The sequence below is a fragment of the Vombatus ursinus genome, unplaced genomic scaffold, assembly GCF_900497805.2.
Source record: "Vombatus ursinus unplaced genomic scaffold, bare-nosed wombat genome assembly UNPS02014775.1, whole genome shotgun sequence".
Taxonomy (NCBI): domain Eukaryota; kingdom Metazoa; phylum Chordata; class Mammalia; order Diprotodontia; family Vombatidae; genus Vombatus; species Vombatus ursinus.
Genome location: NW_020954553.1, coordinates 18,121,486 through 18,127,580, shown reverse-complemented (window position 1 = coordinate 18,127,580; position 6,095 = coordinate 18,121,486).

Here is a 6,095-nt window from a genome sequence, read left to right as displayed (position 1 = left end):
AAAAAAAAAAAGAGCTACATAGAAACATTGAAGTGCAATCACAGGAGTTAAGAGAATGTAAACAAGAATAAACAATAAGATACTAAATAAGGATAAAGTGCTTACATTCACATATAGAAAGATTTCACATGTCCCTTCTAAACCTATGATCATCTTGAGTCATAGAGAGAGCCTAATTAGATGAGACTAAGGAGTGGTTTTGTCTTAATGATCTTAAAAGAAAGATGGGAAGAGGAGAAAAGGAACTAATTGGGAGGTGGGCAAGGAAAAAGTAGGGGCAATTATCTCACATGATCAAGGTAAACATTTATACAAACAAGGAGGGAGCAAAAGGGGAAGTGGCTGACACATGAATTTCACTCTCATCTGAACTGGTCAAGGAGGGAAGAGTACCCTCTGTAAATACACACACACATAGAGTTGGGTACAAAAATACAGGTTACTCAACAGGGAAATAGTAGAAAAAGGGGAGAAGAGAGAATTAGAATGAGAGTAGATTAAGAAAGGAATTAGTCCTAAACAAAATAAACTCTAACTGAGAATGTATAAAAATATCTATAGCTCTTGGTGAGGTGACAAAGAATGTGAATCTTAGAGTATGTCCGTAAGTTGGAGAATGGTTGTACAACTTATGTTATATAAATATGATGAAATGCTATTGCAATATAAGAAAAGATGAAGGGGATAGTTTTAAAGAAGCCTGAGAAGATTTATATGAATTGATGCAGAGTGAAGTGAATAGAACCAAGAGAACAATTTATAAAACGACAATGTGTAAAGTCAAACAACTTTGAAAGAATTAACAAAATGAACAGCAAAATGACCAACTATAAATTTCAGAGGAATAACGATGAAACTTGTTTCCCCAAATCCTGATAGATGGATGAAGAACTAAAAGTGCAGAATAAGACACATTTTTTTGGATATGGCCAATATTAGACATTTGTTTTGCTTGACTATATATGTTTATAACAGATGTTTTGTTTTTCTTTCCTTCTCAATTTGAGGTGGGAGGTTTTGAGGGAGGGAAAAAAAGTAGATTTCTTCTGATTGAAAATGTGTGTGCGTATATTTTTAAAAAATCCATTTTCTACCCATAGTTGTGAGAGGTAGATGACCTGCTCCTCTTTTAATTTTTTTTAAATGAAATGATCTTTAATATTAAAGTCACATATTTATTTAGAATGTATTGTGGAATGTGGTGGGAGATATTGGCCCAAGCCTAATTTCCATCAGATTATTTTACAGTTTTCCCATAAGTTTTTGATCAAGTAGGGAATTCTTTTAAGTAATTTATGCTTTCTGGTTTATGGGGCACTGGGTTTTTCGGTTCCATTGTTTCTAATTCTTCTTTGTCTAGACTGTTCCATTGATCTACCTCTCTCTTTTTTTAACTGGTATCAGATGGTTTTGATGACTACTGCTTTATAATATAAAGTTTGAAAGGACTATTTCCCTTTTATCCCTCTTATTTCCTTTGATATTCTAGATATTATATTTTTCAAAATGAATTTTGCTATTCATCCAGTTTTATAAAGCATCTTTTAGATACTTTGATTGATAATGCATTAAAATTATAAATTAATTTTGGTAGTACCAATTGTCATTTTTATCATATTGATATGACCTAGCCATGAGCATTGAATATTCCTCCACATATTTAAGTAGTTCTTTAATCTTTAAGTTTTTTTTGTTTGTTTGTTTTTTTAAGGCAATTGGGGTTAAGTGACTTGCCCAGGGTCACATAGCTAGTAAATGTCAAGTGTTTGGTCTGAGGCCGGATTTGAAGTCAGGTCCTCCTGACTTCAGGGTTGGCGCTTTATCCACTGTGCCACCTAGCTTCCTCAGTAGTTCTTTAATCTTTAAGGAACATTTTTAATTCAATCTATGTAAGTATTTTGTGTGCTTTTGTAGACTTATTTCCAGATAGCATACAAATTTTTGGAGTTATTTGAAAGGGGAAGTTAAGAACTATTCTTACCACTTTAGTGAATACCTCTTTCTAAAACCTAAGTATGGCTGATTAACCGATGTCAACTGAAATTGATGGTGGGAAGCACACCAATGGGCATTATATATAAACCCTATAGCATTAGATAAACCCCTCAAAACCTCAGAACTACTCTTAGTACTCTGAAGGGATGTTAGTAGCCACTCTCTGGAACCTAACTTGTTAGAGTACGAGCTGGGATAGTTGATTCAGACCATGTGCTACATAAGCAAGATAAACTAGAGATTCTAATGCAAAAAAAACATTTGACCTTATAGGTTATTACTGAATTTTGGTGTGATGATACTCCATAATAGAATATGTCTCTAGAATACTTTATTTAAAAGAAATAGGATAATTAAAGGGGTAGGGAGAAGAGTGTATCCACGTACCTGTACCTTGACCCCACCTCAGACATACATAGGGAAGGTAATGCCTTTGATCTCCTCACCCAGAAGCATCCCACCTCTATCATTCAGAACCCTGAAGCTCCTCTCTAACCACAATCTCCTTTTTCTCTCCCTGTACTTCATCCCCTACTCACCCTCCATACCTATTCTCTGTTCTCATGGCATCATCTATTTACTCTATCCCTTCCCACTTTCCCAGATCTCACTCACCCTTGTGTTTTCACTTTTTTTCCTTCAAAATCATGACCAGATAGTTAAATCAGTTCAATTTTACACTATCTTCTACCACTGAATGAATACTTTGTCTCTCTGCTCTATTATTGTTCATCTTATTCCATACTTCAACTCTGAGTAACTTCCATTACTCCTTCTTCACTGCTACTTTGTATTGCTGACTGCTATCAGTAGTGGGGCAGCTAGGTGGCACCATAGTGCAGAGTGCCACGCCTGGAATCAGAAGACTCACCTTCACGTATTCAAATCCGGCCTCAGACACTAGCTGTGTGACCCTGGGCAAATCACTTAACCTGTTTGCCTCAGTTTCCTCATCTGTAAAAGGAGCTTGAGAGGGAACTCCATTACCCTTGCCAAGAAACCCCCAAGCGGAGTCATGAAGAGTTGGATTTGACTGAACAACAACAAAATCAGAAGCAGTCACACAATCCTACTACAAGTTTTTCATCTAATATCAAATGGGTCCTCACTGCTTCACAATGATCCTTTTACTCTTCCCCGATTCTCTATTGTATTCTTTAAAGCACCTGTTTTGAACTTTCTTTTCTCCTCAGATTACCTACCTACCCTCTCAGCAGAGGATCCTACTTTATATTGAGAAAATTGTGGTCATCTGTCCTGAACTCCTTCTTACTTTCAGTTTTGCACTTCACATCTTTTCAGTGTTATCCTCCTTCTCTCATTTGCTTCAACCTCTGAGGAAGAGGTGGGCCTATTCCTTGATAAGGCTTATTCTTCTACCTGTGCTCTTGGCCCAGAATTTTGCCCCCTTTTCTGCCAATCTGCCAACATCACTGCAGAAACAGTAGAACATTTTTCCCCTTTGTTTCATAGCTCTCCTCTGGGAGCTTTGTCCTTCTATCAGGATTTCAAAATATCTCGACAGGTTAAAACATTGGACCAAATCAAATAAGATGAAATGTAATAGGTACAAACAAAAAATCCTACACTTGGGTTCAAAAAACCAACTCCACAAGTACAAGAGGGAGAAGGCAAAGTTAGACAGCAGTTCATTTGAAAAAGGTCTGGGGATTTCATAGAGTTGCAAGTTCAATATGAGTCAATTGTCTGAAATAGCAGCCAAGAAAGTTAATGTAATCTTAAACTGAATTGAGAGCCATAGCACCCAGGAAAAAGGAGGTGATAGTCCTTTTGTACTCTCCCCTAGTCAGATGGGGTTCATTTGTGGGCCCATTCCTAGAAAGGATAGCTATATACTGGAGTGTCCAGAGAAAAACAACCTTGACAGTAGAGGGTTTAGAGATCATGCCTTAAAAGGATAAATTGAAGGAACTGGTGATGTTTATTCTGAAGTCAGGAAGACTGGATGGCCATAATAATGATCTTCTAGGATGCAAAGGGTTGTCATGTGGAAGATTAGATTTGTTATCTCAAGAAAGCAAAATTAAGAACATTGGGTGGAAGTTGCAAAGAGGTGAATTTAAGATCAAGAAAGGCTTGTTAACAATGAGAGCTAATCAGGAATTAAAAGGGCCAGCTACCTTGGGAAGCAGTAGGTTCAACAAAATAAGAGGTCTTCAGAGACTGGATGATTATATGTCAGGTATGTTGTGGAGTGGATTCTTTGTCAGGTATGTATAATTTGGACTGGTTGGTAACTGGAGTCTCTTCCAAATTTGAAATTCTATGACTCTGTCTTTAGTCTTGTCAGGTCTAGCCCAGAGGAGTGCCATCCACTTAAGTAAAATGGACACCTCTAATAAAAGTAGTTCCTGAATGGCTCCATGATCTGAGCGCACCATAGGTACACCCTAGCCCTGATTATGCCAGGGTGAGGGTGAATGCTAGTAGCCATCATAAAAGGACCAGAATTTTGGGAAGACAGGCTAAACCAGGCAGCTCCCCAACATGCTGATTTGAGACTGTTTACCCTGCCCCCTTAAACGTGAATTTTCCCCTCTGCACCATTTTCCATTTGTCTCCCCTGATTTTTCAATTTTGCAATCACCCATAGTGCTAAACTGGCTTGGCTTTTTATTTCATAGTTCTGATTAGGCCCCTATCTCTGATACCTCCAGACGAGGACTGCCTTCCCTCCCCTTCCCCCTCCCCATGATGTTTGACTAATAGATATTTGATTCATAGATGTCAGGCTTGCTTCAGAGAAGTGGGAATTTCAAGGTGGGAAGTTGTGTTGTCCCATCTTTGGAAATTAAGGATATATTATAATCCATCAAGAATGTCAAGACTGATATGATTCAGTTACTCCAGGAGTACATTTGCTTGGTAATTGGACAAGACTTGGCACTTTCTGCCCCCTTTTCTGCCAATCTGCCAACATCACTGCAGAAATAGTAGACCATTTTTTCCCTTTGTTTCATAGGTTGTCATAGCCAAAGAACTCATGACCAGGTAGCCAAATTGGTTACAAATCTCTTCGTACATGGCTAAGTTGATCCTGAGAAAGCAGATAGAATCTTTTGCTAGAATAGTACTTGAAGTCTTTTCAACGTGGTAGAATCAGCCAGAGCTTTCACTTGACCAGTCTAGACTGTGAGCAGGTCACCTGGATGCCATGTTGGGGCATCAGAATACTTGAATCAGGAAGACTTGAATTCAAACCTTGCCCTTGATACTTACTAGTTGTACAACCATGGGTGAGTTGCAACCTCTCTGAGCTCATTCGTCATTGGTAAAATGGAGTTATCTATTGGTACCATCACTCAGGGTTGAAGCTTAAATGTAAATTTCTTTTCAATGTCCCATATGCCATTTTGGTCATTATTATTGTAAGGAGATGAATTTTATGACTGGAAAAAACATGCTAGTTACACAAGAACAAGAAATAACTTCTGAACAGTTCTCACTTGCTCCACTGGCACCCATACAATATCAAGAAACCATGAGGAAGGCCCTTCTCACATTTGGTGGTCCTGATGTGGCAGATTTATAGGAAGATATGGACAAAAATCACACAAGATAGGGGGCAGCTAGGTGGCACAGTGGATAGAGCTCTGGCCTCGGAGTCAGGAGGACCCGAGTTCAAATCCGGCCTCAGACACTTGACACTCAGTAGCTGTGTGACCCTGGGCAAATCACTTAATCCCAAATGCCTCACCAAAAAGGAAAAAAAAATCACACAAGATGAACAGACATGGGTAAGTTGTGATGTATATCAATGGAAGAAGTAGAAATACTGATGAAATGGCAGATACTTTGGGGTAAATAACCTACCACACCACCACATTAACTCCTTCATGGTGGACAATTTAGTGACCAGACCTTCAAGCCACCCAAACATGTCCCACAGACAGTGCTATGTTTGAGAAATAGGACTTGCAGATCTTGGGGTATGAAACCTATTTCCCTTTGCCAGAGAATTAGTCTAACTCCCCCATACGTCAAATATCTGCTAACAGCATCCAGCTCCCTCATTCAACTGGGATTTCTGGGACACACACACACACACACACACACACACACACACACACACACACACA